This window comes from Paramormyrops kingsleyae, chromosome 11 (assembly GCF_048594095.1).
Source record: "Paramormyrops kingsleyae isolate MSU_618 chromosome 11, PKINGS_0.4, whole genome shotgun sequence".
Classification (NCBI taxonomy): Eukaryota; Metazoa; Chordata; class Actinopteri; order Osteoglossiformes; family Mormyridae; genus Paramormyrops; species Paramormyrops kingsleyae.
This window is the reverse complement of record NC_132807.1, coordinates 22,657,338-22,669,706: the sequence shown is the minus strand read 5'-3', so window position 1 is coordinate 22,669,706 and position 12,369 is coordinate 22,657,338. Positions and strand designations below refer to the sequence as shown.

Sequence of the window (12,369 nt, the reverse complement as noted above, 5' to 3'; positions counted from 1 at the left end):
AGTACGAAGGAAAACAGAACGGGCCGACCGACTGATTAATGATAACACACATTTATTTGAACGGAGCAAATACCCCTCAGATGGAGCGCGTTTGGAACCGGCTCAAATGTATTAATTAAAGCAATTACAGCCCAGAACCACCAACCCCCACCCCAACCACCATTAACATTTCTTCGCTGCAATGTGCCCATCTCGGTACACAGTTGTTGTGCAGCTGTGGACAGCTGTTTCTAAATCAGATGATGCATGTTGTTCATTAAAATAAAGCTCTTAGGAACAACTTAACGAGATGTGTTCCAAAATGCCATTATGTCCCTCCTCCCAAATGCAGCAGCACTGTATCTGTAAAGTGAATTATTTAGGGAGTATGTCTCACCTTTAGCTAATGTCTTCTTCTGACCGCAGATCACAACTGGCGGACGTTTCGTGCTGCTCGTTTGCGCGATCTGGTCCTTGCAATAAGCAAAATTTGCAGGTGATGTGAACAAGGTTCAGTGCAAGGGGCCTACATTCCAAGATCACTGCCTCTCAACAACACACGCATAGTGATAATGTGCTATTTATAGAACAACAAAGCAGACACAAGCTGTATAGAATTAAAGCTGTCAAAGCTATTCAAGATGAACACTGCTATTTAACTGCGTCCTATGGACTGTCATCCATGCTGAACATCCCTGGCAGGTCAATGTGAAAGCCCCCATTTTGACCACAAGGCCACGTATCCTACAAATCACTAACTATGCTTCTCTTTAATTGATGTTTTCTGTAGCTGCTGGACCCTAATCGCCTTATTCCTGGGATTAAAGGCGTGGGAACGTCCGATGAAGTCAGGGTCCTCGCCTTGACTGGGCATCTGTGGCACTTGCCGTACAATCGGCCTGACTGCATGTCTTTCCTACCAAAACAAAATCTGAAAGCCGGCTTTGCTTCTCAAACAAAAACCTCTCCTTTAAGGTTACAGTCATTTTTTTCCATCTGTAAAGGTCAGAAAAAATAGATATGTATCAAGCTTGAATAATTTTGAAGGTTTTTCTTCATACAGCTTTTTTTTTTTTTTATCTCAACCACCCCTATCTGTGTAATATCGGCTGCAATCTCCTCCTTTCAGAACGAGTAGAAAAAGAGGAACAAAGGGGAAACAGATTAACTCAGCGAAAATATACTACACGTTGATGCATCAAGAAGTGCCAACGCCAACAAAGAGGGAGCCAGCAATTCATATCGGGCCTAAACTGTTTGTCTGATGAATGACCATCTACTCTTTAGGGAAGGTCAGCTGTCTAAATGTCACACGTTTAATTAACATGCTTCTTTGGTTCACAGTCTGGGTCGGTGCTCAATTCAATTAATACAATTCGGCGAGATAACGGAGAATTTTAAAATTTCGCAACTAAAAGCCACTCTAAGCTCAATTTACACATCAATCTTCCTTTGGGTGAAAAAAACTGCATTTTCGCAAAGCTGGTAAAATTCATGATATCAGCAATCACATTGACCAAAAGGACGGGAGGCTATGTGAACGTTGTTTGTGAACTTTTATTATGCAATTTAGCCCATGAAGAACCAGATGGTGGTCTGGGTAGTTAGAGACACAAGCCATTGTACACCGAGAAGGGGATGGCCATCCATCAGAGGGGGCGCACATGCCCTAACACACACCTAAGGGCAATGCAGAGTCTCCATTTTACCCACAATTTTATTTCACTGTACCATGAGCAAATATGAGTGGTGCAAGGTCGATGCATACTAGCCGCTTCGGACAGGTAGGGTATGAGTCAAGGAGAGGAGTTAACTAACAGCAGGTCCAAAAGATGTGCAGAAATCAAGTCAACACATCAACCTTCAAAGATAAATGCAAAAGACTAGCCTATCTCTCTCCGACAGCTACAGGTCAGTGAGAGAATATGCTCAATATTCATGCATCATTGCCCTCTACAAACTCCTCCATCTTGTTGTCAGAGGAGTGAGACACAAAAACGAAGCATTTGATGGCTCAGTTAGCCGGAATAACCGGGTCATGCTAGGGGAGAGCATCGCGGTGTAGGCCTTTGAGAAACACGTCCTTGAGGAGACGCAGTGTTATTTACGGGCAACAATCCACGTCCAGTTTAGGATAGTCTAGGTATTCCTGTCACGACAAATGAGAAGAGCAAACGCAAAGACTGAAAACAAGGACAGCTTCCAGAAGCTTTCAGTTGGCTGAGATGCTCATGTTGCTGTTCTGTACAGCTGGCTGGCTTGTGTCTCCATGTACGTGCCCATCTGTGAAGATGGCCATTCTTCAGGAACGTCCGCTACTGCTGGTCCAGGCCAGCTGGCCAATGGACTAATCGATGTGATGACCCAATCAGAGCTTAACTCTAATACGCCAGACAGGTTCACATCATTATCATATCAGGCCCGGCACATCTCAACATGGAGAAGGCAAAGGATTAATGCCACCTCTGTAAAGAACCACAAGTCCTACTGCGGTGCTAGGAGTGAGCCTACCTTTTATTGCGTATCAAACCTGCAGAAAGGAAGGAAAAGAATGCAAAAAATGAATTCCTAGCTTTCGCTGCCAAGTTTTTTAGCTGGGAAAATGAAGCAGACGCTTCAGGCATTATCAACGGTTCTGTTGCGATCCATGTTCTTCCAAACCGTAAGATCTGCTCCCATCTACCACAATTTCTAAACCCCGACCTAATGCCGGCCCTGATAAGCGATGTGCCACCGAGCCCTGCGTTTGTTTAGCTACACTTAACGGAGTTCGGGAAAAACTTGTAGAAATAATCTATAAACCACTTTAAACAGGCTGTTTACGGGCCGTAAATGGTGCATTAAAGAGGAAACAGGTTTCCAATTTGGTTTGGGGTTGCGCTGGTGATTACGCCGCATGGGAAGCCTGTCTGAGAGTCACCCGGAGCTGTCGGCTGTGTGCGGGACCTCGCCCCCAACTGCATTTTAAAAACACTCCCACTGACACTGAGGGATGTTGCGGTGTGAAAGCGCATGCCTGGGTGCCAAGGAAAAACCTGGCACCAATTAAACATCGGTATTAAAAACACTGTAATTTTAAACCCATTGGCAAAAAGAATGTGTTCTACATTAGCAAATTATTGCATAATGGAACTGGTTTTCCACTATGTTCAAGGGCCAAGTATGTAAAACTGTCTGTGTTTCTAAAGAGCACTACTGCATTAAGAGTGGAGCGATTTGGTTTTGTAATTAGGGCTGTCTGTATAAGGTCAATCTTATTGATTCATGTGAAGATTTAATCACACCAAGGTCCAGAAAGCAAGACAGGACGGAGGCCCAGAAAAAGCAGGGGCGTACCATTCATATTCTCAAATGGAGACTTTCTAATGAGACAACAGTAAAACAATACACTGATATCTCGACACAGTCCTTGCCTTTCAAACATCTGTTTGAAATAATGCTACTAAATCAAATGTTTATGAGGACAGTGAAACAATTTGTACTCAAGAAAAAAAAAATGTTTAAATTTGACAATGCTATTCTCAATGTAATTTACAAAAAAAAGCAAAAACTCCTCCCAGTATTGTTGTCAGCATTTGTAAAATGTATTTTAAAAACCTTAAAACCCCATTTTGTCGGCTCAGAAACAGGAAGCGATGGATGTATATTAAAATGAAGACACACCAAACACTGCGTTCATACTGAGCTGTGCCTGTCTCGAATACTGCATGTATTAGGAGCAGACAATGATATAGCGCCATACGGTCATGGCGGACACAGCGCAAAGGACCAGGCCTGCCTCCCTTGCGTCTGTGTTGTGTGTCTACCCCCGTCTCTACAAGCAGCGGGCGCCAAAATTCCCCACCATCATTATCGGCTGAGACGAGTAACATCCGCACCGTCGACACTTTACAGCCTAATCGGCACGTCGATAGTGGGACATTGTGGGGGCCACTTTCAGCGCGTCCCGGGAGTGCACACTCATAGCACGCTCGATTTAACACGGGGGCAGCGCACTGAGTGTAAAGCACAGGGGATATAGACCCAGGCATCGACTGGCTGATCAATGCATTGATCAGGGACCTGCCGTTTCCTCAGTGCACTGCTCCACCACATCTGTGGCGGGTCAAAACGGGCCCTGACTCCGCCTGTGGTTCTCCTGGGTTACGCTAGGGGGTGCCACCAACAATATACTCAGGACTAACTTTAAAATTACACTCAAAACTGACAGCAGGGAGAATCAACGGCTGGGAGGAAGGAGCTATGCTCAAAGCGAGATGGCCCGACCTTACGCATCATTTCATTCCAACCGAAAGGATAAAGGAAAAAAAAATGTCTGGATGAAGGATTTTGATGGACCGCTCTTTACTCCTTCATTTATTGCTCTTCTTTGATGGTTGATCTGAGCACTCAGTCCCCTCATTTCCCCCATTGTCTCTCACCCCACTGCTCCTGAAGGCCATGCTGGGAGCATCCCAGGCTCCAGCTGTCAAACCATGTCCCAGTACCGGTACGGCAAATCACTGCCCCCTAATCACCATCACAGCAAGCATGGCTCCATTTGTCTCCGGCAGTGGTTACGGCCGGCACCTGACCATTAACCACGCTGTGCCCTGTTACCGCACAGGAAGTGTGGGCACCTTAGGCACAGATCACAACTCACCCAGGTACGCACACAAGGGAAGAAGTACCAACATTCAGCACTGCTATGTAAGCAGGAATGAAAATGCTCAATATAAAATGTAAATACATGATTTGAAAAGGGGGGGGCGTGAATGACACACCCTCACACCCATCCTCTGACAGATGACTGTATTTGGAGCCTCGATGGGAAGTAAAGCTACACACCGTACCGACACCCCCTACACCGACCAGGAAGTGGGGGGATCATTCACTGCTAAACATGTGGTCTGAGATGGAGAGGGACACCAATAGCAACAGAACCCCCCCCCCCCCCCCCAAACACACGCCGCCCGCAGCCTGTGAAAAGAACTGGCAGTGCAAGGGGGGGGGGGGGGGGATGAGAGGCGTACTAAAGGTATATGGCTTTAAGAAGCACAACCCCACTTTGCAGCTGTGAGTAATTTAACAAAACAAAATTCCAAGCCAGAGAAAGAGCACAGAAGACTGAATGAAGTAAATAAAATGCTCCATGCTCCTGTACCCCCAATAACCCTGCACAGACATTCTCTCTGTCTCTCTCTCTCTGTGGATTCGTGTCGGATATTCAACTTAAACCACTCCCATTTTACACTGTATGAAAAAGTAATATCCTCCCCAATAAAGTTTGATTTACACCTCCCTCACACCCCCCACACTCCTGTTTTTTATTTCATCATTTAACAGGGATCGTATAGCTGTATGTCACTGGAAAATTAAATCAGGTCCCGTGCACATTAAGGTGGATTCTTTCTGGCTCGAATCCCCCCCCCCTTCCGCCACCCAGCGTCCCGCGCCGGACGAGGGCACCATCCCATTCATTTTCAGGCCCATTTCCTCCAGTGATTAGGTGATCAATCAATCCCAGCCTTCAATCCCGTCAGGCGGACAGGATTATCTGCCCATCTCCCTTCATCCCTCCCTCCTTCACTCGCCCACCGCCGCCACATTAGCATCAGATCAAGTGTCACAGTTTGCACACACAGCGCCAAAAGTGTGCAGCTTCTCGCCCCATGCCCCCTCACCGACCCACCTGAACCTCGAACCCCCCACGGATCAGCAGCGATACCATAAGTCAGCCTCGATGCTAGCTGAGATGAGGCCCGGTACTTTAATCGCCAGTAATGCACCATTTCCAGAACTCTCATTTTAATTATGCCCTTTATTACCGCTGCCCTTCCAGAGGACCAAATTAATGAATGAATGATGTCATTCACCGCACTACGGTCCAAATGACACACCGACACGTACACACACATACTCATGCTGTTTCTCCTTGTGGTTTCTGGCCTCCTCATGGCAGCCCAGAGTGTATAAATTGAACTCAGTGCACTAAAGAGACTTCCACCAATAAACGAGCAGCGGTCGAGGCACTCGGCGGGGTGGAACACAGGGCAACTGTTTTATAGCTCTGGACCCGAACCGTCCTTGTATATGCATCCTAATTGGCAAGTAAACTACTACTTATAAACACTAGAACGCCATTAAACCGGGTCCGATCGCGTCCATCCCTTGGCGTTTACAGCGTAGGGGCAAAACAGCCCTGACGAGGGGGAGGACAGCCCCCCACGCTCCCACGGACAGCCCCATACCTCATTAAATCCACACAAAGCCCCACAACTGGAATGCTACAGGGTATCCAAAATATTTTATGATTATCAGTTTTTTTGCGTGAAGCATTTTTAAAGGAACTCTAATATTTCAGGCAAAATTATTGACTCGCTTTTAATATGAAAAACACTCAAAGGAAGTCATATGTCGCTGGTGTATAATACTAAGTGAGTTTCCTCACCTTCCTCACCATGTGGATGACAGCATTGTCGCAGAAAAGATAGCTGACAGTCTCTCTGAGGTCCACCATCAGGGTTCAGGGAAATGCCCATAAAACAAGCAAGCTTAGCTCTACATCACAGGCCATAGTACTCACTCAGCGGGGCCAAGCTGAAGCCGTACTTTACCTGACAGATACTGCCAAGCTTTAAAGACCCTGGCGTGAATATTCTTTTTATTAAGCAGTGACTAAAATAGCTCAACCTTAATTGTAAAGAGGAAACACAAGTAAATTAATAATAGATGTACATGCTCTGAGCACATACTTATAAAAGAAATCCCCTTTATGTCATAACAGATATCTTATTTTACTTTTATAGATGAATATGGGCCAACACAAAGCTTTTTGAGGTATGTATAGATATCCGCTGAAGGACTCTTAATGAGACAGGTGAAAAGAAAATAAAGCAAAAAGCTTTTTGATGTAAAGCCACTAATTCTTTTAACAACATTGATCAAACTGTCATGCTTTCATTATGGTACAATAGCTTTTAGGAGCCATTCTCTGGGTTAATAGCATTGAAACTGTCCCCAGTACAGCTTATGGGCCGGAAGCAGGGTGGAGGAGTGAAAGGCCTCTCTTGTTCCTGTGGCAAGAGCACTCAGCTACCTTTGAACAAAAATTACATTTCCATTCTGCATATTTTTTTCCCATCTGGCCATTTCCTATTTTGAGAAACTTTGCCAGGTGGCGTGTTACCTGGTAACCTGCAGTAACCCACAGTAACCCGGTGACTGCCACTAAGAACTCCACACCAGTGGGGTGCTTGTTACAGAAAGCCAAAAGGAGTCACCACAGCTGAAGAACTACGCTGATGAAGATGTTCTTCTATGCAGGGGTGCCATAAAGCCAGGAACATTAGGATGATTACATGACCCTTGAGAGACAGTGGCCCTAAAAAATTTGGCACATAACTGGATTGGTCTGGATTGGGGGCCCAATATGATATGCTGTCATGGGGCCCAAAATCTCCAGCAGCACCTCTGCTTCAATGTACTAACCCATTTTGACTCTCTCTTTTGATTGAGCCATGCTACATGCAAACTCCCAGAAGCAAATAGTTTAACAAAATCTTCCGAAACCATTCTCACTGGCCTGCCAAGTAAGTCTCTCCTTCTTGCTCATCTGATAGGTCAGTATATCCAGGATATGACAGTGCAAAATCTCTGAGGCTGAGATTATTGCTTTTTCCAAGGTCCCAGATCTGCATCCAAAAAACATGAATGCAGAATAACTTAAAGCAAGCTCACAATTCCTGATGTCACCATATGTAGTTCCTAACTGTGTCATGCATTTTAATTGTTTTTCTAATTCTCTGAATCAACTAATGCTAACAATACACTATAAGACTTTTAATAGATTCCAAGAAGACTTTTTAAAGACTAAATCTGACACTCTCACATCTAAAGACAATGTGTTATTAGTCACAGACTATGATTTTACAAAGACTGTGGATCTTTAAGTGTCACTATTTGGTACTGGAGAGAGCTCACCTATTGGTTGTTGACAGTGTGAATGTCACTATTTGCATGAGCTAAGACTAAAGCTCTATGATAACATTAAATACGGTTAATTTTAATGTTATCAAAGATGAGAAAAAGACTGACTTAAGACGGCTATCCTGACCACCTTACCTCAAATGATTAAGATGACGGGAGCTTGCCACAACTCAAACTCTCATGATTTTATTCTGACATTGGAAATTTGTCTGCGATAGTGAAATCGCTTGTAAAGTCGTTTGGTGTAAGGCCAGCATTACTGAACCTTGCTCCAACTACACTGTTAAATACGAAACAATTTCCCCTGGGATCAATAAAGTATATCTTATCTTATTATCTTGCAAACAGAATGACTCCATAAAATGAAATAAACTCGAATTTCTCTGTAAGAACAAAGAAGTAAAGGAATACAAGACAGGCAGACAGAGAAAGCTCCTGATGCTTAAATGAATGGTTCAGCTATTCATTTAAAGAGATAATAAAACACTGAAAAGGTTGCAGCATTTTTGTTTAGGGACAGAAGTAACAGTGCAAGGAGACTTGGATAAATAAATTAGGAAAAAAAGAAAGAATATCACCATTCAGAGCAACCTTTACTTACCAAATTATCTTTGCAGGTCAGCAGCTCTGTGTAGAGGTTTTTTCCCCTTCTCTCTTACATTAATATTATCCAGATAACATACAGGACTTGACTCTTTTGTATAGAAAATGTTGATTTCACCACTGCAAGTCCTGCCTGAAAACATGTTGGGGTAAGAATTAAAGGAAGATAAAACCATGCCATAATTATAGCATTTTAAGCTATCAACAGGCCCAAGTACTGTTTTAAAAACATAAATTTAGCATTTGATATATAAAAAAAAAAACGCAAAAACACTCACTGGTAGGAAAACATAAAAAGGTCAATAATCAATCAGTTTTGATGCCTTTGGTTCAACTAACCCAAACAGTGCGGATTTCAGAGCCTCATTTGACCCGTAATTAGTGTCAACCACTCACAAGGTAATTTAGTACTTAGTGATAGATTATTGCGAACTAGTCACAAGTATAATTTTGTTCTTATGAACCTGAACTATTTACAGCGATGGGATGTCTAATGTGACTACGCTGCCAGTTGCAAGGAAGTATTACAAATAACACTTTTTTTTATGTCCACGTCAAAATATATTATTCAATGCATTCTCCCATACATCTGTCCAACAGAAGTGTAGTCTGGTGAACTTGTTTGATTAAACTTGCACGCTTATATGTGACATGCACCATTAATTCAACAGGTACAGCGAACAACAAAAAACACTACTCTGGACTTATGCAGTTGATTCTTTTCGAACATGTATCGGCTGGTAAATAGATCATCCCAGCCCTGATCGCCCATTTTCATAAATGCTTTTATGTATTTCTGATACACACTGAAAAGAGGCATGCCAGTGACTCCTGATTGCTAGTATAACCAGTGTCTCTGTCTCCTTTTAAAGCATAACTTTGCATCCGATGGATATAAATAATGAACGACAATGCATGTCTCAATCACAGTGGGGACTTCATGTGTGGGTCCACCACATCGCTATTAGATTACGGTAATGTTATATGGGAAGCCGTAGTGAAAGGATAACGGCCATATTCCTATCAACCGGAAAAACAACAACAAAAACTAGAAAAAGGTAATGCGTTGGACTCTCTACATGGCCATTTCGTAGCAATTTCCCAACATAAACTTGTCTGAAAGCATGAAAGCGCACTAATCATGTCTTTATGAGACCCCCTCCCATATTCATTAAGCTATAAAAATAAAAGTTAGAAACGCCCGACCGAGCCGCAACTTTGCTTGAGTGTGACCACACACTAAGTAACAGGCCAAGAGGTGCGTTGCATGCCTGCTTTATTAGAAACACATGCCATGCTTTACAAGAAAGATCTCCTCCTTCCTCCAACGAGTCTTTCCATTATTAGCGATTTTATGGATCTCGAACCGACTCTAATCCAGAGCAAATAATAACACTATTCCTGTACTAGTCCGATAGCCATCTCACTAACCCTAGGCCGACTCTGCCCCACAAATCAAGGCTCCGATCCTATAAAAACACAGGGCTACCTATATTTTTCAAATTATGTTTGAAGCTGAAATTGTTGCCGTCCACCCCGGTTCCACCGAGATTTGCAGTAGCAGGGCCACTTACGGCCGTGAATTTAAGAGATTAAACCTGGATTTCTCAGCACACTGGAGACTGCTCTATAGCCATGCATAGGCCTACAAGGTAGAAAACCTGCAGTGATGCTGTTCATCTACGTCCATTTATGAAATAATTTAGATAAAACTCTTATATCACATAAATCAGCCCAATTGCATTGCCTAAAATAAAACTTTCAGTTTTTTTTACAATTGTATTCTGAGCGTTTAAATTGTCACATGTAGTTTTAAATATGATTTTGTAGATAAAGAAATCGATATTTAGGTTTTTGCTAAAAATAGCCATAAAAACAAAGTGTAGTTCATTCTTATTGATATTTTATTTCTTTTCTACTCTTGGGATGATCAGTGTTTTAAGATGTGTGGATTATGGAGTCATTCCCAACTCAGGCCATAAGCTTACTTTTAAAAACTGCATTTGCCTTAAAGCAAAAAACCTTTAAAACAATTAGCTATCTGCTAAAATTACCCTGGCATGGGCTACATATATTCCAAATGATAAATTAATACACTAATATATATATTTTTGGTCTGTGCTTCAAAGTTATGTTTGTGTAGCTTCATACCTTTATTTTTTTGTTCCATCAACTAAATTTATGGTGGTCACTGCCCAACAAACGACTACTATAAAATGTTGAAATGTTGAAATTTTATCACTTAGCATGCCAGAGTCATGTTTTGCCCATTAAACAGGAACACAAGAATGTACTTTGGCCGCTTCTCAGTTCAGACTGAGACGGGGGATGTCATCACACTCACTAATGCAGTGTGGAAAAATGATCCCTTTGTTAACCCCCATAAGCTAATTTTTTCTGTTGATATTATGCAGGATGTGACTGCAAAGTGCGCGTTCTCACCTTTCATGTGTTGTTAAGCTGCTAGTGCTGCAGCACCTGCACCAATCTTAACCAAGCAAACGGTCAGAGGTGTAAAAATGAATGCGGTAGCAAAATATCTCATCTGTATTTTACTTTGAATATATTCAATATATTAAAACATGCAAGATGTTTCAAAAATATCTGTGTGCATGAGTGTGATCATTTTGAAAAAGGGCTTGTTAATATATATTTGTCTTTCTGGCCATAATGTAATGGTGGTCTGCGGTACTGGAAGAGATTATAGTTGAAAGTTTTTCATTCCAACCATCCATCCATCCATCCATCCATCCATCCATCCATCTTCGAACCACTTATCCTGGTCAGGGCTACGGGGGTTAAGGGAAGTGCAGAACAAAAATATGTTACATTACTTTAGCTTTTTAAATCTGTGGTTTTGAAGCAAGATATCACACGCATAAACACATATACACACACACTCACACACAGATTAGGTATCTATATCTTTATGGGGACTCCCCATTCCTTTCTATGGGCCTAACCTTAATCCTAATTTTGCATTCATTTGAGCTCATAAATCAAAATTTACAAGTTGCTAGTCTGAAATTTCAGAATTTTAGCAGAATTCAAGATGGCTGAGCCCATTATCAACAGAAGTGAAAGCTGTACTTATATATTGTTTATTAGCACTTATGTCTTATTGTGCTTCATTAAATTGGTCGTACACACAATACAATAATTTGTATGCGCAAAATACCACATAATGCATTGTTATCCCCTGATATTGCTAACAATGGCTAATGATGAACCTGGCTTGAACTGGGCCCTGTTTCAGAAAGCAGGAGTTCTTGCTTTGCCGGATAACTTGTCGGGTTTAAGGTAGTCTGGGCTAAATGTAAGTAAATGAAAATAAAGGCCATTTGAACTGGGATACCTTTAATCCAACAAGTTGTGCAGCTAATCAAGAAATCCTGCTTTTCGAAGCAGGTCTCTGGTATTGCTAAATTCCTTCTAACTTGTACTGGAATGTGATTAACTTGAGTGTGATGTCATTCCCAGCTACGACTTTCGAGGTAAATGGAATGCAGCATTCCTAAAAAACTCTAACTCTTACCCAGTCCTAGCCTTAACCATAAGTAACTAAACAAAATACAAGACTTTTTATTTTAGTTTTTTGATTGCATTCACAAATTTTTATAAAATTGAGTTTCCATTGTGGAGACAAAAAAATGTCCCCACAAGGTACAACATGTCAAGGTTTCACTACATTGTGGGGACATTTGGTCCCCACGATGTAGTGTATACAAACAGACACAGACACAGACACAGAGTAAAATGTACCTGCAGTCCCATGAGAATGTACCCAGACTATGCCAGAAATATTTACTGGAGGAAGAT

General features: G+C 42.2%; 1 long non-coding RNA gene across 17 annotated transcripts in view; it reads right to left on the bottom strand.

The window, feature by feature from the left end:
- The window catches only part of LOC111832983 (uncharacterized), a 52,323-nt gene that overhangs the window by 36,295 nt on the left and 3,659 nt on the right, over positions 1–12,369 (bottom strand). For 14 of the 17 annotated variants that reach the window (XR_011993845.1, XR_011993841.1, XR_011993850.1 and 11 more), the window contains exons 2-3: positions 8,549–8,683; positions 7,544–7,652 (exon numbers count right to left, since the gene is read on the bottom strand). This is a non-coding gene — a long non-coding RNA (uncharacterized lncRNA). Of the gene's footprint in view, positions 1–7,543; positions 7,653–8,082; positions 8,331–8,548; positions 8,684–12,369 lie in introns of all 17 variants that reach the window. The other 3 variants (XR_011993839.1, XR_011993838.1, XR_002835631.2) reach the window with 3 other exon arrangements.